The sequence below is a fragment of the Callithrix jacchus genome, chromosome 11 (genome assembly GCF_049354715.1).
Source record: "Callithrix jacchus isolate 240 chromosome 11, calJac240_pri, whole genome shotgun sequence".
NCBI lineage: Eukaryota > Metazoa > Chordata > Mammalia > Primates > Cebidae > Callithrix > Callithrix jacchus.
In genome coordinates, this window is record NC_133512.1 from 58054779 (window position 1) to 58080757 (window position 25979).

A 25979-nucleotide genomic window follows, 5' to 3' on the forward strand; every position below is an offset into this window, starting at 1 on the left:
AGGTCACAGAGCTAGTCAGTGGGATTTAAACCTAGGTTTGTCTGATTCCCCAAACCACTGTTCAGTTATTTCAAATGGTTCCAATTATAAAAATCTCTGTGACTAAATCATTAAAATCCAAGAAGTCATTATATAAGTTGAAGGATTAAATTTCAAGTTAGGAACATAAATGGCAATGTGGTAACAAGTTACATGTTATCAAGAGAAACTTTATAATAACAAACAAAATTGTTTCTCATCTGCAGAAGCCAAATGGGCTTGTCCTTCTATTTTAATCCTCAACTTAAATAAATATAAAAGCAGGCACCTGGGACTGAAGAGCTCCTTGATGATCTACTCATTTTCCCGCATAGTAGTGCCCTGTATCTATTGTCAGAATGTGAAACTGTCGTCACCATTCCTTGTCAATAGGAAACAGGAAAATCCAGCTGGTATATAAGGTTCTGACCAAATTTTGTTGAGTTCAAAGTGTGTTTTTGCACGAATTACGATCTCTTACCAACTGTATCTGCAGGGCACCCAAGGTTAGAGTTAAGGCCAGGAAAATGGCTATTAAAAATTAGGAAAAGAGCCAGGCATGGTGGCTCACGCCTGTAATCCTAGCACTTTGGGAGGCTGAGGTGTGTGCATCACCTGAGGTCAGGAGTTCAAGACCAGCCTGGCCATCATCGTGAAACCCTATCTTAATAAAATAAATAAATAAATTAGGAAAAAGTAACAAAATAAAATCTCAAAAACATGCCAGGATATTCATCAAGGAAGCACTGCTCTTCACCATCCATATGCCTCCTCCCATTTCAAGGAAAGCCATGATGAGAAAGTGGATGTATTTGAGGTCCTCCTTAAAATAATTTAGCTCCATCACATCATGGCAAGATATTGTAGTCTACAAGCTACAGGCATGAGACGCTACTTTCGGATGAACTTTAAGGCCTTGTCCAGGCTTCACTTTCTATGATTTTTATGAGGTTAACAATTGTTAAGAAAGAAAAAACTCTAAAGGTGTTTTCGTAATGTCTTGTGGCTGTTAGAACGGAAAGGGTTTTTGACTGAAGTACAGTTATGCAAGACTACAGCTCTTTCATGCTGCAAGTTACAGGACAAGTTATAGGATTTCAAAGACTTGGTAAATAACCTAAGATCAGAAATTTCAATTTGTTCATGAGGTGGAGAAAGGCATCCTGCTATTAAATAGTCAGATGGAAAACATGCAAACCACAGTTTGTGGAAGAGAAAAGAACACTAAAAGCCCTTGCCCAGAAGCACAGGCAAGTGCAGGAAACACATTCAGCAAAGTCAACGTGTCCATTGTAAATGTGGGAAGCAGGAACCTCAATACCAATTGAAATTCCAAACTGCAATAACCAGAGACATCACACCCAGGTCAGTCCTTCCAGTGGGGAACACTGAGGAGTCTGAGATTCACTCATGCAGAACTGGGTTTGAAACAGAAGATTCCTGTCAAGTAAAAATGCTTTCTCGGTCAGGCACAGCCAGTGACAAGCAAAGCAATTAGGCAGTGATAATACCAGCAATAAGCAAAGATGGCAAAAGGCACGATTAGACAGGGCCACCTCTCTGTTAGGCAAAAAGATGAGCTCTCCTCTGGAAATAGAAGAAAATCTCATCATAAAACACACACTCATTATTGCTGCAGAATATCTTGGAAAATTGCTTTGAATGGACTGGCAAAAACTACATTTACATTAAGAATCACCTCCCTGTCCCAAAACGGATTATTATCTACTGCAAACTCTGGCTGCTCTTTATTGCCTTATTTTTCTGGTGATTATTATTTTTCTGCTCTTCATTGCCTTATTATTCTGGCTCTTTATTGCCTTATTTTTCCACATCAAAGAAAACTGTGGTATGTAAAATCAGATTCTGTAACACTTCTACTTTTGGCATCTGTTGTAATATTGGGGTAGTATAATCAAGGACACTGCTAACCTCTTTGCTACTCTTGTGCGAATTCGCAAAAGAGCTTTCTTTTCTCCAAGTGGATAATGGGCCAATGCCAGGGCGAACAGTTTGGTAAACAGAATATGGGCTGGATTTTAGTCCCATTCTCACCCTCAGCTGGATGTACAGTCTCAGGGGCAATATTCTCTCCATCACTAGAAAATGGGTCCTGCTAGGTTCCATTATATATCAGTGAGGGTAGCAGATGCTGTTGGTGCCTGGCCATATCCCTTCAGCCATTCCAGAGGTTACCTGAAGCTGCAGTATTCAGCTTTCTGTATATATCATGAACTCTTACCTCAAGCTCCTGTCTCTCTCTGCCTGGGGCTTTTCCTGGCTTCAGGAGCATGCTGGACAAGGCAGAGGTATTATTGCCCATAAGCAGTCCTCAACCAGAATGGTGGAGTGGAGTTGGTGGATAAATCCTCTGGCCTCCTTGCCCCTAGAGGAGTCAATTGTGAGGTGTGTTTGCACAGTATCCTATAGGGTCCTCAGCATTCACACAACCTTTGTTGATTTCCTTCCCTTCCTTATTTCACCTTCTGTTATGAACTGAATATTTGTATCCCCTCAAATGTATATGTTGAAATTTTAACCCCCAATGGGATGGTATTAGGAGGTGGGCCTTTGGAAAGCAATTAGGTCATGAAGACAGAGCCCTGATAAAAGAGATTAGTGTCCTTATAAAAAGGGACCTCAGAGGGTTCACTTGCACTTTTTTTTTTTTTTTAACCACGTGAGAAGTCACCAGTCTACAACCTGGAGGGGCTCCCGCATCAGAACATGACCATGCTGACACCCTGATCTCAGACTTTTAGCCTTCAGAACTGTGAGAAATAAATTTCTGTTGTTTATAAGCTACCCAGTGTGTGGTATTTTGTTACAGCAGAATGAACTAATAAAGACACTTCCCCATTCCTTCCTTATGCCTCCTAGGACCAACTTCCAAATCCTGGCATTCTATTCCTTCTCTCAGAGTCTGCCTTCGAGGAACCCAAATTAAGACACTGGACTTCCTTACTATGATTCTAACTCTTGGCTTGATATACCACCCACTCCCCAAGATTTAAAGCATTAAATAGAATTTTCAGCACATAAAATTCTTTATGAATGGGGGTGCTATTTCACTAGTCAGATAACATTAACAAAGGAAAAAAATCACACCTTAAGAAGAGAAGAAGCAAAATGGTCACCCAGAGAATTTACAATGAGAAAAGTTTTCTATAACAGTCTTAAAGAAAATGTACTTAAAGGCAAAGCAGACCATATGTCCTGGTAGTTGGCAGGGTAGGGGGAGAGAGGAGAAAATGGAATGACTGTGCTTAGTAACATCTACGCAATAGAGAATGGCTTTCAGATTTAGTGTGAGGTTAGGTTGTAAAGTTAGGAGGACTGAATGAGTGAAAGAGTAAGGGCTCAATGCTTTGAACATCACTGCAGAAGCTTGCTGGAGGCTGGCAAAAAAGAGAAACAAATGGGTGTAGGGAAAGACATAGCGTGGAGCAGGTACTTTTTAATCTGTCCATCCGGTTTTAAAGTTCACCCCCACATCTGGGGATTCCATTCAAACATTATGGAACCCTTTATTGATACATACTGAGCACAGTGCTAGGCACTGCTTCATGAGAGAGAGAACTGGACACAAATCCTGTCCTTGTGAAACTTGCAATCTATTAGAAGACCTAAGATATGTGAAGACTTTGGGCACAGGCCAAAACAAATGCCCATAAAACTATTGCCTACTAGACTCTAAGCATCTTAAGGGCAGAGCTGTGTTTTCTATATCTTTACATGGCATGCCTTGAATATAGTGGATGCTCATAGATGAGTGGTATTTGAATAACTCAAGGAAGAATCTCATCATTTAACACAAAGTTTCACAGAAAAGCAGAGAAGGCAGAAATCCATTGTAGCTGGGGAAATAAGGGAAGACTTCCTGAAAGAGGTGGTTTTGGAGCTGACTGACAGTCACAAGGTAAAATACACCCAAGTGAAATGGGCTCTGTGAAACTCTGCTTTGCTTCTCAACAGAGATCTGAGATCAGGTTTGGAGATATGTCCTTTCTTCCACTATTCCTTGGAATCTCATGGGTATATATACACAACTCTTAGTTCTTAATATGTTAAAAGTGATTTATTCTGAAAACATCCCAAGTCTGAGCCTTTTTTTCTCTTGACATCAATGAAAGGGTTTTATTTCACTGCTTTCACTGCAGCTAAGAGACTATTGTTAGTTTATTCTTCATTGTTGCTCAGAGATATACTTAGAAACACAGCATAGGTTTGAAGATGGGAAACAAAAAGATGGAAAAAATGCACCCTGTTTAGGAAAGCCAAGCCTCCCCAAGAGGAAACAAAAGGCTGCCAAGTAGATTTGTGTTTTAACTTGTGATCCTTCTTGCTCCCAGCTTGTAGCCACCTAACTCTCCTTCACACCGATCTCCCTTTTCCTCTGCCAGGAGTCACAGCAATGCCCTCAGTGAGTGTTCCATGTATGTCAGGAGAACAGCAAGTATGTGGAGGAGCTTTGCTTAGGGAAATCCTCTAACAGGCAGAGCTCTCCCACTGACGCAGCAAGGTCAGCACCTGCTAGATAGACTACTTTTTGTTAATTTGTGAACCATAGGAAATTGCCATTTGTGTGAGTCAACAAATGGTCAAAACTAATAGAACAACTAGCCCACTGCCTAGGAAAAAAACACAAAACAAAAAGTAAACCCTGAAGGGTTTTTTAATTTGCAGATCTCGATTTTGCCATTTAAATCTATTCACATAGCAGCTATGCTGCATGAAAATTCTTGGCAAGTCTAATGAGGTCACCACAGGAAGAGTGGATTTGAAATTCAGTCCTTGAGCAGAGATGGGTAAGGAACATCAGAGACTGTGCCTACTCTTAGATCGATCCCATGGTCACGCCTCTAAACCCCTCCCTGTGGGGCTGCCTGAAAGAAAGCTGATCCAAGTTTCTGTCCTTCTGGAATCAGACAACTGCTCTGTTCCCTGATTTCTTACCTCTAGCCATGGAAAAATCAGTTTTATTCTGGTATCTTCCTAGGCTTCTCCAAAGCAATTCTGCTTCTGCCTATAAACTTCCTTCTCTTCCTTCTACTTCTCCAGTGAACTCACTGTGTTCTAAAAGTTTAGGCTTTTGGAAAGCAAAGCCAGAAAGCCTTGGAGACTTTCTACTTTCTGATTATAAAATGAACTTCCCCTGGAGCAAAGCAAATGGGGCAGGGGTAGTGGGGGAAAGAAAGTGAAGGAAGAAAATAATTAGTATCACAAAATATTTAGCCACAAGCAGAATATATGGTAGAGTGGTAGAGATTAGAAATGTACAAGAACATCATCTCCTTAATAATTTTCCTCAGGCCAGATTTTAATTGTCTTGAAGCCTGAGAGATTTAAGACCAAAGGAAGAGCTTCTTGGACTCATTTGCCTCAGCCTTCGTCCTCTGGGACAGTGAACTAGCACAGTCCACACCTCATGAAGGACTAAGGCTGATGTGGGTTTGTGAGATGGATTGGGTTGGTTTCCACCGTGTTTGAACTGGTACATTACAAATAATCTGAATAAGAGCTCAGGAATCACTTCCAGACATTCAGGATCAGAGCAGGACAGGCTAAAGAAACTTCTCCAAACCCTAATGTTATAGTTCTCTCCTTGCATGTTTTTTTTTTTTTTTAAATCTTAAAGCCATTCAAAATTTTGTTTATGACTGCTTCAGGCTCTTTGCCACCTGTTGGCACGAGGGTGGCACTGGTTTATGTTTAAATTTCTTTCTTTCCTTGACTGTCTGTTTGCCCTGTTACCCAAGTGATTGACTCAGCTACTTCTGAGTCAGTCTTGTTCAGAAGCCTTACCTTTTCTCTGCACCATCAACAGCAAATATTTCAGGCCTGAATCAGAGAGCCATTGTCTTTGTGGAGGTCGTCATGGTGCTGACTTGTCTTCATTGGTGTTCTCTCCCTCATGGGATCCTGCCGAGGAAGCCTCTCATAGGGTGAGCTGGAGAATGTATTACTGTTTAGAAGAACTAATTTCACTTAGAAGTTGAAGTTTCAGCCAGGCCTACTGAGAGTCAGAGTCAGTGTGAAGGTGCACTTGGGATGATCTAGAGAAGACAGTGAACAACAAAAACTAAAAGCCAGCTGACATACTGCCCCAGAAGTTTCTGTTAAACAATGTTTAACAGAACATTTAACAGTGTTTAGCAGAAACATTGTTTTATTTTTTATTTTTGGAGTTGGGGAGGTAACTTTGAATAATGGACACAAGGACCACATAAGAGGAATATGTACCAATGAGAAAAATTTTGTGCCAGATGGGAAATGAGATATAATAATAAAAATGAACTAAGCATTCTGGTGGAATTAGGAAGAGAGAATTATTCTTTATGGATAAATCTTATTTGGGGATGAGAGCATGAATGCCAAGGAGAAAAAGAAACACCAAACCTGCTGCTTACTGAGTTAGGACATGTTCTTTCATTAGTTTCTTAGTGTGTAAGGGGAGGTAAGGAGTTTCCTGGTTTGTTGTGAGAAAAAAGCTTCAGAGGGAAAGAGATGGGGCAGGCCAAGGCTTGTTGGTGGGGCTGAGATGTGAGCAAATGGAACCTAAAACAGTAGTCACAATGATGAAATGCATCGAAGTGGCCTCAGAAGGACTTGGAATGCAGCCCTGTCTATACTATCAAAAGAAGAATCCAGCATGGGTTTTCTTCCGCCATTATGGACAAAAGGCAGGAGGAGTTGAAAGACAATAGTGAATGGCACTTCCCCCTCCTGAGTATGGCACTGAAAGGTGTTGAAAACCAGAGGAACACCTTTTACTGCCATCTGTTCAGTTCCACAATTATACAGTTGTCAACCATGGGGTCACAGATTTAGCCAGTTTTTCCACTTACAGAAAAAAAGTGGCCAGGGGGAATTTAACCTTTTTTCTTCAAGAACTTAAGCAAAGATGTTTTCATGGCCTTAGATGTGCTGGGGCCAGTTTCCAATCTTGATCTCACTTGCTGTCCACAGGTGGCAGAACTATCTCTGCCGACTGCTCTCACTGGTTATCTCAGGTAGGACATAGTTCTTAGTGCTGCTTCACGGCAGATAAACTGAGTCAGAAGGGTTCAAGGGGCTTGTCTCTGGGCCTCGGAGAGGACAAGGAGTCTGGAGTTCCACAGCCCAGAACAGAACACAGATCTCTGCTTCAGTCCTTGCTGCCTCCTCTCACCTTGACACACCATTGGAGTTTAGACAAAGGCTGACAGATCCTGAAACTTTCCCAGGGAGGGTGAGTCTCAGATACTGACAAGACACCAAGGGACTGCAGCTGCTTACTGTGGAAAGAGCATGACCCTATGAAGAAAGGAAATGAAGGCCTGTAAAAGGGACACTTTTATAAGCAATATAAAAGGAGATACTTTTTGGGTTCATTTCTTTTTGTGCAAAAATGACAACTAGGGATATGAATCAAAGTTCAGGCTAGATTAGAAGTGTGTGCCTCAGAAGTGGCCACTGGCAGGTCAATCTGCACTCTGGTTCGTGGCTAGTCCCCTTCTCACATCCATCAGCTTCAGCCTGGGTATCCTTCATAGCAGCGTGGCAGAGTCGGAGGAGCTAAAGCCCTGTACGCTGTGCATATAACTACAATATATGCTCTATCACCATGTGATTTCGTGGCCATGGACAAACTGCTTAACTTTGCCTGAGCCTCAATGATATTATCAACGAAACGGGGATATTTATATTTTCCTTGTTCCATGGGCTGCTGTGAGGGTCAACGAGAGGATACAAAAAGAAAAATTTTGACCACAAAGACTACTGTATACAGGTGTGAGTTCTAGAAAAATAAAGCTGTAAGTCTGTTGTTCTGTAGAGCATTGCTTCTCTGCATAGAGGACCCAATTAACTGTAAAATGTAGAGCGATAAGTGATGACACTTTAAATATTGAAAGTGTGTGCAGTTTTACTTTTTGAAGGATGGCCTCATAAGCCTTAGATTCCTTTTAGCTTTCTTGAGGAGGTGCCACTGTTCCTATATTCTGCCATTTTTCTTTATAAAAGAGTTCTGGGTGTGGTGGCTCATGCCTGCAATGCCAGCACTTTGGGAGGCAGAGGCAGGTGGATGACCTGAGGTTATGAGTTCGAGACCAGCCTGGCCAACATGGTGAAACCCCATCTCTACTAAAAAAGTAAACAACAACAACCAAACACAAAAATTAGCCAGGCATGGTGGTGTACACATGTAATCCCAGCTACTGAGATCACACCATTGTACTCCAGCCTTGGCAAAAAGAGTAAAACTCCATCTCAAAAAAAAAAAGAGTTTCCAGACTCTCTTTATGTATCACATGGTGTCCATTTCCCATGAAGAGGCGTGAAGGTTTTACCTTACAGCTCCTCTTAATCTTCCTGACAATTGAGGTTTTATAATTACTTTCATAAAATGTATGTTGTTAGGTCCACTCAGGAGAAAGTACTTATTTTCCATAGACTGCTGGTAAAATTTCATAAATCCAGAACCCTGCATTCTTTGGATTTCATACTCTGTCGGTCAATTTCATTAAAACAAAGAGACAGGAGGGCAAAAACCATATGCCCCTGAAACCATTTTGTCATATGTGGAACTAACCCAAAGGCAGTGAGGTTTGTTTCCACCTTCATTCTGTCCCACCATTTAAGACTTAACATTTTTTTGCCCTGGTGCCAAATTTAGGGAAGGGTTATGGGGAGGAAGTGGATGCCAGGGAAACATACATTTTATTTTATATTCATACAAATGTCTTCTTCAATTTTTATTACAGGCCTGCGAGCTGCCTAGGCAGGAGGAAATTTTGAATGAACTCAGCTTTTAGTGACCAGGAGTGGAGACATAAAAAGAGCTTTTCAGCCTCTCTGGTTACAGAGATAAGTACAAAAGGTAACTGGCATTAAGTCTGTAGTAATAGCTGCTATAAGTACTGACCATGATTTGAATCTCTCGATAACTGATTCTAGGAAGGCAGGAATATTTATCAAGCTATTAGGAGAGGCTGTTTCTTGCTGATAAGATGCCTACAACTGATGAGGTCCACCTGAAGTCGGGATGAGGCTGGGCTGGATTTACAGCCATTTGCAGTGAGAGCAAAAACATGTTCTCCTTAAGAACAGCATGAGGCAGTCAGTGAAATTATGCAATCTGTTGCCTGGGGCAAGCCTATGGAATCTTAAGGAAACAGAGTTGGTGAGCACCCTAGCACGTAAGGTGATTGGGATACTGTACTAATATTTGACCAGTAAGTCACAATTTCATTGATGTTGAGGGTGAGGAAGTAGGGGGTGGGATAAATGAGACAGCAAAGTTATTAATCTATAAATCTCATTTTTCAGAAAAATATCACACTGAATTGTAAGGAGCCAGACATGGGATTATCCTGGGTTTTTAGAAAAGTGAAATCACCCATTTAATACAACTCCGGGGCCTTAGTTTGGGTTATTAGCACCGTGAGAGAAGGTACAGTACAGGCAATATGAAAGTTAAAACCGAACAGCAGTAAAGCAGTCGCCTGCATTTTATATTCCTTGTCTGTTATGTTTTGCACTCATGCATAACCTCAGTACCAGCTTTTACATTTTGTTTTTAAAAAATACAAATATACTGCCTCACACTTTAAAAAATGACTTCAGTTGGCTTCTAAAATAAGAACTTGTTTTTTAAGATTGATCTCATTTTTAAATATAAAAATATAGGATGTGATGTAGATATACTGACCCATAAGGACAGTTGAGTGACCTCTCCAATAAGTCTCTGGGACATATCCCCCTAATGTCTTAAGGGGAACTTTCTTTTTACTTTCTCCTGAGTTGGTTTTTCAAAAGCATATACATTTAATTAGCAATACAACATTTCTCCCTCTTTCGTCTGTGTTCAACATTTGCCTAAAGCCTTCTCATGAGAAATAATATTTACTGATGATTGCCTGGAAGATATGCAGTTATTTTATTCCACTAGATTGCTAGATTTTTATCTCTGGATCAAACCAGACCATCAGAGAAATTACTATTTGCATCTTACTGGTTTTCCTTCCTCTTGAAGAATCAGTTTTACTAAATTTGTAAATTCAGATTTGGTACTTTGATGTTATACCTTTGGTCTGCTTTGAAGGCATGTTTAGCAAATAGCCCTATGTAATTCACTGCTATCAGCCTGGCTGTGGTGAAAGGCATTTTCTCCTACCCCTCTCCTCTGTCCCACCAAAACATCTACTTTAAAAGAAGGAGAACTCAGTCATCCCAGTGGGGCTGTGTGTGTGTGTGCTTGTGTGTCTCCGTGTGTGTCCTGATCATCTGATATGTTCTCCTTTTATCAGCACTTGTGACTTATCCAGGGTCCCTTTTGGTTTTGATCCTGAAGACTCACAGACACCTCTGTGGCCCTCCCCTGGTAACTGCCCGGTGTTTCCTCCATCTACTTTTGTCTTGCTCTCCTTACAGGAAGTATAGCATAGCTGTTAAGAACACAGACTGGAGCCAGACAGCCTGAGTTTGAATTCTGCTCCATTGCTTTCTCTAGGCTGTATGACTTTGAACAAGTTTCTCCTCTGTGCTTCAGTTTTCTCATTTTTAAAATATAGACAATAATTGTACCTGTTTCTTAGAGTCCTGGTAAGGGATTTAAAAATGTTAAGTGTTTCAGGTGATGCCTGAAACACAGTAAGCTCTATATAAATGTTAGCTGTTATTCTTACTGGCCTGATTGGTCTCATATCATCTTTTACTCTACAGGCTTTAGTTACCCCAAATTATCTTGGGAAGAGATGGGAAAACACATAATTCTAAAATGTGAAAATTTAAGTGGAGAATCATGGTAACTATCCATTTAAGCCCGACCAACATGTTAATTTTTACTTTAATTGTGGATTTTTTATGTAAAAATGCTGTTTTGCGTGAATTGTTTTGGATGATTACGGCAGTTCCTCTACTTTACTCCATGTGAACAGAGTCTCCCTATTTCTTTCTCAAACATTGAGTTCAGTGGTAAGGCCACTGAAGTCAACTGGGTCTTAAGTGAATATTAGGAATAATATCAAGAATAACCCAATACTCAGTTGCCGCTCTCGGAGCCCTTCCTATCCCAGCCTATTGTGTACAGAGCTTACCTGAATGCCTCTCCTGAGTTCAAGATGTCAGTGGGATCCATGACAAAAAAATCGCACCCATAGTTTAAAGCCCCAATTCTTGCTATTCTGCCACCTCCCAGCAGCAAGTGAACAAAGGACCATGGGCATCAGACAGGGAACCTGGCTCTGAATGGCAGCCTGAACCCTATCCTCAGAGGCTCCCTCCTAGACCCCAGACTAGCTATGCCCTGGGAGACAGCCCCATTTCCTGAAGGCTTTGGCTTTGCTTCTGAAGCAGCAGGAGCCAAAGAGAAAAATGATTCTTTTCCAATGTGCCTCACTGCTGCACAGTTCACTGTCTTCCAGAACAAATTTCAGATGTTAGATTCTCAGTGCGGGGCTTGCTTCAGAGGCTAGCTCTTACAGTGGTGCTAAACAGATAAAATATTAAGCATCAGTGCATTCCCCAAATCATTAGCACAGAATCCACAGGTAATGAATTCAGCTTGAGGCTATTTGGGGCCTGTTGTTTCTGTTTCCCACCCATCACATACACTTTTCAGTAATGTACTCTCTCTGCACAAGATGAGAGTACACACACTGTGTCCTCAGAAGGCTTGGAATGTGTCATTTTTGCCAGAAACTCTAGCTCTGGGGGCTCCAAACTCTCTATCAGGAGCAGAGAGGAAGAAAATACAATCACGTGGCTAACTCAGTGATGAGAAAATGCTATTTCTTAAACCAAATTACTGATTTGAAACAATTTGGAGGATTTAAAAATCTATAAATATATGTCAGAAGTTAAAGAGTACACCTTCCACTCTTTTCATAATTATTTAAAATTGCTTCACTCATTGACCAACATCACCTTTAATTCTTACAATCACCCTAAGAGATTGGTAGTTTGGGTTCCTGTTGTCTGTGAGCTTCCAGAAGAGAAGTCAAATCTCAAGAGAAATGGGTATATATAGGTCTCCTGCTGAGCAAATGGAGACAGATTTTGAAGGCAGTCCCAGATGCCTGATCTGGGGTGTTCCTCATAGTCTAACCTTAGTTTAGCTCTGATTAAGTGGAAAATGGCATATTCACTTTGCACAGAGGCAACCCAAATATTTTTAGTAAGAGAGAAACACATTTTCAATTTAGAGATAGTATCAGCTAGATGATTCTGTAGCCCAAAGTGGGCTGCTGAGCCACAAGATTTTAGAATGGAGTAAAGTTTATTAAACTTTCATATAAACCATTTCATGTACATTTGTGATAACACAGTTTAAATACAAGATAGTATTTGAAACTTGTTTCTCTTCACTGCACTCGTGAAGTCAGCAACTAGTTATTTCCTGCCTGGAATTTATAAAAGCTGTATTGGTCTTTTAGTTTAATGGTTTAATACTGTTAATCATTGTAAGGGGTTGTAGAGATTGTGTTTCAGAATTATCTTCAAATATGCAAAACAGCAAGTTAATATAGAGTAATCGTGGTTATTTAATCTTAAATCTAGAAGAATACTGTGAACAAATTTAATGAGGAGTAAGAATTGGAAGGGAAAATAATTCTACTTTAATGTAATGCAATGATACATCAATTTAAGGATGACTACAATATGGCTAAAGGCTGAGCAGCAGATAATATAGTGTGGCAGAACCACTGGACAAGTTGGTGAATGAATTTGTCTTCAATGATTATCAGATATCAGGACCATTTCTGTTGTGACAGAAAACCCAGCCCAAGTTGGTTTAAGTCAAAAGGGAATTTATTCACTAATAGAATTAAACATTCCAACATATCTGATTTCAGGCAAGGATTTACTTAACAGGGATACCGGGACCCTGTTGGTTTGGCTCTGCTCTCTGTTATATGTTGGATTAATTCTTGGGCTACGTGGTTATAGCAATTATTTACTCTCATGATGTTTAAATTAAGATCAAAAGTTTCATTGAGTTTAATGGCATCCCATCATCTCTGATGCCTTTCTCCAAACAAATCACCGTGATCACTGTGGCCAGAAGATCCTGAAGTTCTGTTTCATTGGGCTTAGGTCACATGACATCTATGGAGTTGAGTGTGAAGTCATTTTTTGCCATTCCCGCTGTAAATGGAGAATGGGGAAAGAATATATGCAAAATAGAAAGGGGGAATTAGTAAAGGAAGTACAGTGAATGGATGCCAGAGGGCCAAAACCTAGTTTTTACTATATGTAGCATAGTCATTAATAGGAGCATTAAAGGCAAAAATACACTAATAAAAATTCTTAATAGCATTAACAATGAACAGCAGCCCAAAGAACCATTACTAATCTTCTGTTTTAGAGACATCCATGTATCATTTTGTTCATGTACATATTTCAGAGAAGTATTAGCTAAAGACCATGGCATTTAATTGTAATGAAAGACCTAAAGTGTTTCCAGAAGTTTTCAACTGGGTGCAGAGGTCTATTAGACTGAAAGTGTAGCAATGTGCTTCTTTACCAGTTCTTATCTTTTCTGTCTTGAACTGAAGTATTTGTACTGAGAAAAATAATAAGGGTTAGATTAGGGGATTTGCCTTAGTCCATTTTGTGTTGCCATGAAGGAATACCTGAGGCTGGATTAGAATGTATAAAGAAAAACAAAAGTGATCTGCCATCTGCATGAGTGAGGCCTCAGCCTACTTCTATTTATGGTGGAAGGTGAAGGAGAATCAGGGTGGGCAGAGATCAGCTGGTGAGAGAGAGGAGGCAGGAGGGGCTGGGGGGAGGTAGTGCCAGGCTCCTTTTACTCATAAGCTCTCATAGAAACTAATAGAGTGAGAACTCACTCATTCCCCTTTCACTCCCATCCCAAGGGAAGCATTAATCTATTCTTGAGGGATCTACCCCAAGACTTCCATTAGGCCACATCTCCAACACTGGGGGTCAAATTTCAACATGATGTTTGAGGGGACAAACATTCAAACTACAGCAGGAGTCTTCAGGTAGGACTTAGGCTAGAAGATGATGAGCTTAGCCTTTTAAAAGTATCTGAGAGTTGCATAAGTGAGTCACAAATCCGATGGTTCCTGTCTTACGTGGATGTGGGCAAGCACAATGGAAAGGTAGGAAGAGCAACATAAATGTAGTTGATGAACTCTGAGCACAGAGGCTGAAGTTGAGCACTTGCAAACCCAGTGAAAAAACTCTCTGAACTTAATTTATCAGCACTGTAACCAGAATGTAGCCAGTCTACCATGGGCCAACATAGAATTTTTGCATTCTTACTGTATTTATATTTGCTTTTTCCTTTGGCTGGAATACCTATTCCCCAGCTTTTACCATGCTTGACACATGCTTATCCTTCAGGCCTCAACTCTCCAGTGAGAGCTTCCTGACTTTCCCGCTTTGCCCTAATTTTAGCATTCTGTTTATTTCCTTTATAGCACCTTTTTTAAAATTTGTAACTACTGTTTATTTACTTGTCTATTGCCCATGTTTTCCTACTAGAATTATGCTCCTTATAGGTAAAGATCTTATTTATATTCCTCACTTCTGAATGTCCAGCATCTAGTGCCTGGCACACATAGAGGGTAAATAAACGTTTGCTGAATAAATGTTAGGGACACAGAAAGAACAAAGTGTATTAGAAATAAAATAGCTCACTTTGCCAAATGCAAACAACAATAAGAATCATGGCCACTTCTGGCAAGAGATTCTGAACTTTTTTTTGTGTGTATCAGACCCTCTGGCAGTCTGGTGAAGCGTGTGGACCCCATCCAAGAATATTTTTAAATGTATGAAAATACACCTTTGATTCAGTTTTCAACTTATGTCAATTTGTAGGAACACAGTTATCAAAATATTTTAAAATTTGTGATATGGCAATATATGTGCCTATTTATTAAGGTAGGCAATAACAAGATCTAGCCTGATCTAACAACTAACATGATTTTAATGTAATAAGGAGAGTAATTATATTTTGAGATTTTGCAACAGCCATAAAGTGTTGAGAAAATATGTGTGACTTTCTATAGGTAACAGTAGCTTGTTGTCTATTATGATAATTGAAGGAAATGCTAAATTTCATTAGAAGTTACTGAAAACAAAGGTGTAATTTTTTCCTCATCGAAATATATGGGCCCCCTATATTCTACTTACACACCTCTTAAAGGGATTGTTAAGAACTCCTAGCTAAGTGCTTCACCATTCCATATATATGGTGGAGTTAAGGATTAATGTCAAGGCAATCAGCAGTTATACCTAAATCTTGTCTATAATTGCCTGGTGTGTGCGTGTGTGTGTGTGTATATATACACACATATATACACACACATATACATACATACACAGTCATGTATTACACACACACACACACGCACCGTAAATATATGTATGCTAGCCATTAGAAAACAGTATACAGTTTATCCAAAGAGTTGTCTTAGTTCTTATTTAAATAAAATGTTCTTGGTCTCATAGACTACTGAGCTAAAGGACTCTTTAATTAAGTACTGCTAAGGAAAATAACTGATCTGGTGACTCTACACATTGTTGTTACTCTTCTGGTTCTGTGGTTTGATGAGTGAGAAAACAAATATTTATAGAACATATGCTCTTTTAGGGATAAACTATTTAGCTCAGGTGGGTCAAGATCCTTTACATATGCAGGGAGGAGTTAGCATTTCAGACAACTCTCTTCTTTAAGACACTCATATGTCACATCTTCCTTTTGCATGGGAAGAGAATCAGTCCATTATGAGTTTTCCCTTTTCCAATAAATAATAAAGTAAATATATCTGTGGCTGTGATGTAATGCACCTATCTCCCCAACATTATGTTTTATACTAATTCCTTTATTTCTGTCTTTGTAGCTTATACTAAATTTCACAGGGCAAGAGATTCACTTTCACTGCTAGTTTGAAAATATGTAAAGGGTTGAGCATTACAGATCTCATTTTTTATTCTCACTCTTGACCAGAAAAACATCATCCTGCAAAGGAGGGTCCTAAAGAGAAACAAGAACTCGGGGTAGATTGCCCCCCTTCAGCTCACTGGGAGAGCATTTAGAGTACCTCAGAGGGCATGCGGAAAACCATGTGTGTTACTCCTCAAACTGGAAGATGGGCTGTGGGAGTGAGTGCATCCATTTCAATAAGGACTTCAAAGAGGTGTTTAAGAATTTACTTTCCACTATGACCCCAGGATAAACTATGATCTTCATACACACTTTCTCTTGATTCTTCCAAGGTATCATTAAGAATTTAGAAACATGGTTATAACTTTAAAATTTTTCAAACATTGTGAAGTATAGTCATTTTTGATGTGAGTGCCTTATTTTTCAAGTGTTTTCCATGCCTATACCAGCAAGGCCTGCTTCTTATTTAATTTGACATGTGTATCAGTCAGTATATACTAGATTTTGTCATGGTCACAAACAATCCCTAAATCTCTGTATCTTAACCCAAGAAAAGCCTATCTCATACATTTTTCTTATGGTCCAATATAAAGGCTTCTGTTCATTGTAGATACTCGGAGACTGAGGCTGTTGGAGGCTCCATCTTGATACACACTTCCGCAATCGTCACACTAGGGGAAAGGAATACAGAAAGCAGGAGCCGGCTCATAGCATCACACATACCTTCTCTCATATTTTATTGTCTAAGGAAAGTAGCATGGCCACACTAAACGTCAAAGTTTGGGGAAGTGCAAGTCTTGTGCCTGGAAGAAGACCTGGGAATGTTTGTGAAAGGTCTTATGACTACCACAGTGCACCCTCTGGTTACTCAATATTTTGTTCACTCCTTGTGCCCAAGGGAAACAACCCAAAAGTCCCACCTATTGAGAGCCTCAAGCTCAGAGCTCAGGATCTCTGAGGGACATTCAGTAGTCGCTATATCAAGTCTGGATATAGTTCTTCTTAAGCCAGAGATCCATGAATTAAAAGATGCGTTTTGTTCTTTCTATACACCTTATATGCAATGGTGGAATAGGAATAGAAAAAACTCAATATTAATATTAACATTCAGAAAGAGGAAGAATGGGATACACCTAGGAATTCTAAAATCCCTCTGGGCAGAGGTGGCAGGAGCCTCCACCCCAGAGGGGTGAAGAATGTTCCTTCATCAGACCTGATTCTGCCCTTCTTTCCTCCCTCTGAGAGGCTCACCCTTCTCCATTATCTCCTTGGTCACGTTTGAAGTGAGCCTTGGAGATTATGTCTTATTTGAGCATTAGCAGCTTCCTCATCCTACTTCTTGCCTCCCATGTTGCTAGCCCAAGTGTCCTTTTAAACTACAATCACAACCTGTTTTAACTAGGCTGGTGGTTCTATTGGCGGTTAACACTCTCCAAAACTTGGCCAGCTTCTGAGGTATTTGATTCTAGTTAGCCTCATACCCCAAGAGCTCACTCACAACTTTTTTTAGACGTGATTCCTAGTTATGCTATATTTCTTTGCTTTCTCTCCTCCATGTCCTTTCATTATTTCTATACTTTATTGTGGGCTCCTTAGATTGATCAGGATTCAAAGGGAAAGGCACACTCATAGTTTTCTTTCCCTGGACATTTTTGTCCAATTGAGAGGATTTATTGGGCTTGTTCCTCAGTTGGAATCTCAGACACCTTATTCCATTCAGAAGCTTTTGTTTGCTTGTTTTATTTTATATCCTGTGTGATTTACATTCATTATTATCTGTCCTTTTCATTATAACTATCCTAGTGGGTGTGAAGTGGTATCTAATTATCGTTTCAATTTACATTTCCCTAATGACTAATGACATTGGGCGTCTTTTCATGTCTTTATTACCCATTTGCATTTCTTCTTTGGTGTTCTGTCCATGCAAGTACTTTGTTGATTTTTAAATTGGGCTTTATTTTTATTGCTGAGTTGTAAGAGTGCTGTATATATTCTACATACAAGTCCCTTGTTAGATATATAAATTGCAAATATTTTCTTCTATTCTGTTGGTTATCTTTTCACTTTCATTATGGTGTCCTTTGAAGCACAAAAGTTTTAAATTTTAATGAAGTCCAGTTTATCCTTTTTTCTTCTTTTTTTTGTTGTGCTTTGGGTGTTGTATATAAGAAACCATTGTCTAACCCAAAGTCATAAAGATTTACTTCTATGTTAACAAAAAAAGAAACAAAACAAACAAAAAGATTTACTTCTATGTTTTCTTCTAAGATTTTTATATATTTAACTTTCATATTTATGTCCATAATCTGCTTGGAGGTAATTTTGATATATGATGTAAAGTAGAGGTCCAAATTTGTTATTTTCCATGTGGCTGTCTTGTTCAGCACCATTTGTTGAAAAGACTATTCTTTCCCCATTGAATTGCTTTGGCATCCTTGTTGAAAACTTCCTCTTCCTTCACCTTTCTTTTTCTCTTTTTAAAAATTCAGTTGTTATCTGTCATCCAGCAGCCCTATTTCTCTGCACACATGCTTTTTTTTAATCTCTTTACTTCCATCTCCCTTTTCTGGTAACATGTTCTTTGGGTTCCAATTGATCTTTCTCATAAGTAGGTTTCTCTTTCAAAAGAAAACAGTTTTTTTTTTTTTTTTTTTTTTGCTTCTTCAGACTCAGATCCAGTATTCTAAGCACATTAGTTCCTTACTCAGGGGAAGATGACTTTGTTTTCCCCTAACTAGGTTAGTTTTGAAGAAGCAAACAGGCTGTAAGTCCCCCAATAACCCACCTAGAGTAAGCCTAGTCTCTTTATACTCCTAGCTTGGCTTAGAAAAGCCACAGCCTACCTCGTCAGCTCTTCTTGGCCTCTTAGAGAGAGGAAGATCCACACATTTACAAGAGATCATGTTCTGTCTTCCTTTCTGGGCTGCAGATATGTTTCTGAACCAAGCTCTTCCCAGAACCCACTACTTTGTGAAAATCAAGAGAGTGTCTGCTTATCTTCAGTCATTCATGCCACTCACAGTGAAAATTCTATCAAGATTCCCACAAAGCCTGAGATCTCTCTTGTCCATGGATTGTAGCAGTCAGTTCTCTCAGGAGAAGCATAAAGAAATGAAGTTGGGTATGGGTATCCACTAATCCCTAAATAATTATCTACATATTTCAGGAAGTAAACTGAAATGGCAAAATCTAATTTCAGTGATGGTTGTTTGTGGTGATGAAAAATTGACAAGTTTCATGGCCACCAAAGCAATATTACATTTACAGAATTTTAATATGAAATGGTATTTGTGTTTTGGTGTTACGTTTTCCTGAAACTATTTACACAGTTTTTGTCAGGCAACAGCATCAATTCTTGGCTCAATAACATCTCTTTAGCATATTATTAATTATGAAAAGATTATTCAGCAAGTTGCTGCTGAAATTCAGGAATCAGGTATCTTACATGCTATTTTAGTCATGATTGAGTAATCAGGATGAAGCTTTTATACCACATGATTACAACTTAATGAAGAGGTCTTAGGCTATTAAGGAGTGAACTGTCTTTAAACTGAGATATCAATAAAATATTTTCAATTTTAAAATGCATTTAGTATTTGAAAACAGTAGAGAATTTCTCAATGTGATTCCATTTATGCTGCATGCAAGCAGAATTGCAGATCATTATTTACTAACAACGTAAAAAATTACCATGGAAGATTAAATTATAGCAGAAATCTATAGATTCAGAAAAGTAGGGGTAGATGTAGGGAAAGGAAAGGGGCAATTGGATTTAGTAAACAATTTGAACTTTAAATTCTTTTAAAATAATTTTTATGTATATACAGTATCTTAACTCCTCCAAACTAGTTTCTGGGTAAAAACCATTGAAGGGAACCTTGGTGTTTTGCTTTTTAAATTGTTTCTTAATTTTAATTTGTCAGCAATTAATAGGTTCAAATCCTTTAAAGACTTCTTCACAGTTTATATAACATATGACATTCTTTATAATTTATATAAGAGTCTAGAAAAATCTCAGTTTTCTCATGAATTCAATTTGTAGTTTTTAAAAATCATAGGTCGTTGTGGAGTTGTCAGTAAGACAGTATTTAATTGTTGTAAAACCTATCTCTATCTTATAATCACTGCAAAATGTCTCTAAAGGAACTGAAAGGATCCAAAATAATGGGATTTTTGCAGAGTAGTTCAGGCACGTAGAATACTTGCTCAGCTGTCTACACCCTTAGTAACCTAATATTTGAATGTGCAAGGGGCATTCCTTTGTAAGATTCCAATGTCATATTTATGGTAACAGTCTAGGTCATCAGTTGCTATGGTCAGAAAAGAGTATTGGCTTTTTCAGTTTGTGTCCCTTGTATTCCTTATTTTAATTTGAAATAATTAAAATTGTGCTAGCTTGCTACATTTCTCTAGAGAAGGTGTTTCTCTGTTTTTTCTTTTTGAAGTTTATTATTTTACTTTTAGTTTTTGTGGGTGCATAATAGTATATATATTTATGGAGTATATTGGATACTTTGATATAGGCAAAGTGTCTAATATACCCCATAAATATATATACTACTATGTGCAATGTGTAATAATCACATCAGAGTAATGGGGTATCTATCCCCTTAAGCATTTATCCTTTGTGTTACAAACAATTCAGTTATACTCTTAGTTATTTTTAAATGTACAATTAAATTATTATTGACTATAATCACACTGCTGTGCTGTCAAATTCTGGGTCTTATCCATTAACCATCCCTAGTTCCCCCTCTGCCCCCACTACTGCAACTGCCTTTCCTAGCCTCTGGTAACAATCCTTCTATTTTCTATCTCTGTAAATTCAGTTGATTTGATTTTTAGATGCCATATATAAGTGAAAACATGCAAAGTTTGTCTTTCTGTGCTTGACTTATTTCACTTAACATAATGACTTCCAGTTCCATCCATGTTGTTGCAAATGACAGAATCTCATTCTTTTTTATGGCTGAATAATTACTTCTCTGTATATATATACCACATTTTCTTTATTCATTCATCTGTTCACGGCCACTTAGATTGCTTCCAAATCTTGGCTTTTGTAATAGTGCTTCAAAAAACATGGGAGTGCAGGTATTTCTTCAATATCTTGATTTTCTTTCCTTTGGGTATATACTTAGGAATGGGATTGGGGGATTATATGGTAGTTCTATTTTTAGTTTGTTGAGGAACCTCCAAACTGTTCTCCATAGTGGTTGTACTAATGTTTCTCTGTTTCTTCACTGTCCAGATATGTGTGATTGATTGATTGACCTGGCAACACCACTCTTGATTCTCTGCATTTTCAGCTTTCAGGACACAGGCCCAGAGTGCCAAATGCTTACTCACTCCCTTTTCCCCCAACCTTTCCTCACTCTAGCAAGAACACAAAGGATTAGAGTGACTGCCTCCATTCATAAAACACTTTCTGAGCACCTTTTATATCCTCGACATTTTCTTATTTACTTTGGGTAAGAAAATGATAAAGCATGGTCCTTGATGTCAAGGAGCTTGCAGTCTGTCGACAGGGAGCAATACCTAAATATTGGGAACTAGAACGATAGGGCCTGCTCATTTGTATTTTAGATGAGTTCCTGAATTGAATGTGGTTTATTTGTACAAATTGAATGTGATTTAGTTGAATGTGGTTCATCATCATGACTTTAGATTGAGTTTATAAACTTGTCAAGGTTTTATCTTGCTAATAACTTCTCTGGCATAGGTTACTGATTTTGAGATCATTTATTTTGATAGGTATTCTATAATTCCTTTATTGCCTTTTGTAGTGTAAAATAAATCCTTTCAGTTTTAAAGTGATTTGATATATCTTCTACTTGTAAGCATTTAATTCTTCAGTGTATACAATGGATAATCTGGGGATTTTTACTAAGACAAGAATGCTTGGAGCACTGATTTCTATTGGTTTCACTCAGTTTGTCCCTAAGAGGCAAAAGAAACATTGTAGCATGTTGAACAGAAAGATTGACCAGTAAGGAGTTTATTCTCATAAACGATTGTGTTTCACTATTATCTTCACTATTTTCTCAGAAACAGGACTTCATTAATATCTCAGAAATCCTAAAAAATATACCACAGCCTCAAAAACTTGGGCAAAGTACTCTGAGAAAAATTAATATAGAGATCTTTGAGTATAACTCTTGAGTGAGTTATCCAAATATCATAAAATGAGTATGCTATGATTTGAATATTTTTGTTCCTAGTAAAATTCATGTTGAAACTTAATCCCTAGTGCAACAATATTGGGAGGTGTGGCTTTTGGGAGGTGACTGAGTCACGAGGGGAGAGCTCATCCTGGCTGGACTTGGGGCTAGAACTTGGCTTAATTGTGTCTGTGTCCTGAGACTTTGTAGAATACAGAATTTAAGAGTTATGGACTAGGATATTTGGCAGAAGAAATCTCTCAGGGCAAAGTACTGAGGGGGCTGTGTGGCTTCTCTTAACTGCTTATAGTAGAATATGAGAAGAGAAAAACAAATTAAAGACTGAATTTATAATCAAAAGGGAAGCAGAATGTAAATATTTAGAAAATTCTCAGCTTGGCTATGTAAAGAATTAAAAAATATATTCAGTGGAGAAAACCAAGAGTGTGGCCAAGCAATCGTTTGATAAGGAGGTAAAAGCATGGAGAGAAAGGACCCAGGTGCTGTGGGAGAATGACCCTGAAGGCACTTCAGAGTTCTTTGAGGCTGCCATGCTCGTGGCAGGTCCATAGTGCCAGGGAATTGAGGGTGGAACAGTTTCAACGGAGGGACTCAAGGAGCCTTTGGGACCTCAGGGCTCACTGCCCAGGGCTGCCTTAAGTCTCTGTGCCCCACATTCTGCCAATGCACTCTTCAACAACCCAAGCTCAGGTGGGCCCAGGTTCAACTCAGACCACCACTCCAGAGGACATAAGGGGTGAGCCTTGGTGGGATCCACATGGAGCTGACCCTGCAGACATGAAGAGTGCAACAGTCGTGGAAACATGGCTACCTCCACCTATATTTTAAAGGATGTTTTGGATAGCTTTGTGGCCCAAGCAGAGACTTGCCACAGAGGTGGAGCCACTACTGAGAGCCCCTATTAAGTCAGTGCTTAGTGGAGCTACAGGGATAGGACTGCCCTCAAGACTCCAGACCTGTAGAGCCATAGCATGCAACACTAGCTTAGGAAAGAGTCAACACTAGCTTGGCTCTTGACTCAAGCAGACACTTGACTCTAATCCATGAGAGCTGCATCATGGTCTGTACCCAGCAAAGCCATGAGCACAGGGTCACCTGGAGCCTTGGAGGCTCAACCCTACCCAGTGTATCCAGAAGGCAGTATATGAAATCAAAGAAGATTGTTCTCCAGCCTTAAGATATAATGTTGTTTGTTCTGTTCAGCTTTAGAATTATTTGAGACGTGTTACTTCTTTCTTCTTTCTCTTTTTTGGAATGGGAATGTTTATCTAAATCTGTCTCACCACTGTATTTTGGAAGCACATAACTTGTTTGATTTCACAGACTCACATCTGGAGGGAAATTCACCCCAGGATGAATCGTATCTTGAGTGTCACCCATATATTTGAATGAGACTTTGGATTTAGACTTTAAAGTTGATGCTGGGATAAGACTTTTTAAGGCCAGTGGGATGGAACGAATGTATTTTGTATGTGAGGACATGAATTTGAGGGGGTGAGTGATACCATGATATGATTTGAATGTTCTCATCTTCAAAATTCATGTTCAAACTTAATCCCTAATGCAATGGTGTTGGGAGGTATCACCTTTGGTAGGTGACTGACTCATCAGCGCTCTGCTTTCATGAATGGGATTAGATGCTCTTATAAAAAGGACTTGATGGAGGTAGTTCATTCCTTTTTTCCCTTCTACTTCCTGCCACATGAAAACAGCATTCCTCCCCTCTGGAGGATGAATGATTAAGGTATAGTCTTGGAAGCAGAGACTAGAACCTTACCATATAATAAACCTGCTGGTCCCTTGATCATGATATTATCAGCCTCTAGAACTTTGAGAAATAAATTTATATTTATTATTTACCCACTCTCAGGTATTCTGTATAATAGTACAGACTTAGAATACAAATTCCATTTTTCATTCATAGACATAGATAGGTACTGCTGTAAATACTGTAGTATTCAGAACTCTCTTACTATAGCATCTGGGGCTTAGATCAGTGGTTCTATTCCATTACTTCATCTAAAACTTGGCTCCATCCCAGATTAATTAAATCAACATTTGGGGCAGGTAGAAGGGAGACCATTTGTATTTGATTCTAATGTGTAGCCAGGTTGAGGCCTGTCACCCCGGGCCACCAGGATGTGATACTGTTTTTTGAGTGTCATTAAGTATAATCAAAGTCTGGTATCAAGAGATGCTATAGACTTTCTGCAGCTCCATCGATATGCTTACCATGTCTAGAGATACAAAGTATTAATTTTCTTGTCCACGTGCAGATTCGAGAAGACAAAGTCAGTATTCTGTGATAGAAAAGAACACTATAAGAGAATAAGCCATTGAAAAGCTATTATAAGGAAGACCAAGAACGTCAATGCATCTCCTGACACCAGACTTTGATTATAGGATCTTTCTTTCAGCCAAAATAATAAAGTTGCATCATTCATTAACTTTTGTTATGGGTTTGATTGTGTCTCCCCACAAAAATATATTGGAATCTAGCCCCAAGTAACTCCACATGTGACCTTTATATAGGGATAGGGTTGTTAGAGAGGTAATCAAACAGACTTAGAGTACAAATCCCATTTTTCACTCATAGCCATAGATAGGTACCGTTGTAAACACTGCAGTATTTAAAATAAGGTCAGTTGGGGAGGACCCTAATCTAATATGACTGGTATTTTTTAAAAAAGGAGAAAAGTTGGACACAGACAGACATACACACAGAGAGAACACCTGTGAAGATTGGAGTTATAGACTTACTACATGCCAGGCAATAGGCCTAAAACAGACCTTCCTTAGTTCCTTCGGAGGCAGTGTGGCCCTGACAACACCTTGATCTCAGACTTACAGCCTCCAGAACTGTGAGACAATAAATATTTGTTTTTTGTTTTTTTTTTTTAATTTTTTATTGGATTTTAGGTTTTGGGGTACATGAGCAGAGCATGCAAGACAGTTGCGTAGGTACACACATGGCAGTGTGCTTTGCTTTTCTTCTCCCCTTCACCCACATTTGGCATTTCTCCCCAGGCTATCCCTCCCCACATCCCCCTCCCACTGGCCCTCCCCTTTTCCCCCCAATAGACCCCAGTGTTTAGTACTCCCCTTTCTGTGTCCATGTGTTCTCACTTTTCATCACCCACCTATTAGTGAGAATATGCGGTGTTTCATTTTCTGTTCTTGTGTCAGTTTGCTGAGGATGATGTTCTCCAGATTCATCCATGTCCCTACAAACGACACAAACTCATCATTTCTGATTGCTGCATAATATTCCATGGTGTATATGTGCCACATTTTTCCAATCCAGTCTATTATCAATGGGCATTTGGGTTGATTCCAGGTCTTTGCTATTGTAAACAGTGCTGCAATGAACATTCGTGTACATGTGTCCTTATAGTAGAACGATTTATAGTCTTTTGGATATATACCCAGTAATGGGATTGCTGGGTCAAATGGAATTTCTATTTCTAAGGCCTTGAGGAATCGCCACACTGTCTTCCACAATGGTTGAACTAATTTACACTCCCACCAACAGTGTAGAAGTGTTCCTTTTTCTCCACATCCTCTCTAGCATCTGTTGTCTCCAGATTTTTTAATGATCGCCATTCTAACTGGCGTGAGATGGTATCTCAATGTGGTTTTGATTTGCATCTCTCTGATGACCAGTGATGATGAGCATTTTTTCATATGATTGTTGGCCTCATATATGTCTTCTTTCGTAAAGTATCTGTTCATATCCTTTGCCCACTTTTGAATGGGCTTGTTTGTTTTTTTCCTGTAAATCTGTTTGAGTTCTTTGTAAATTCTGGATATCAGCCCTTTGTCAGATGGGTAGACTGCGAAAATTTCTTCCCATTCTGTTGGTTGCCAATCCACTCTAG

The 25979-nt window shown here is 39.1% G+C and overlaps 1 protein-coding gene across 42 annotated transcripts in view; it reads left to right on the forward strand.

The window, feature by feature from the left end:
* Nucleotides 1-25979, forward strand: part of MTERF1 (mitochondrial transcription termination factor 1) — a 560591-nt gene that overhangs the window by 372714 nt on the left and 161898 nt on the right. For 34 of the 42 annotated variants that reach the window (XR_013523957.1, XR_013523959.1, XR_013523958.1 and 31 more), the window contains one exon: nucleotides 8763-8878. The exons of 5 other annotated variants lie outside the window; for them this stretch is intronic. The gene's annotated coding sequence lies outside the window, so the exon portion shown is untranslated. Of the gene's footprint in view, nucleotides 1-2706; nucleotides 2795-5845; nucleotides 5964-8762; nucleotides 8879-25979 lie in introns of those variants that run through there. 3 more of the 42 variants (XR_013523953.1, XR_013523954.1, XR_013523995.1) reach the window with 2 other exon arrangements.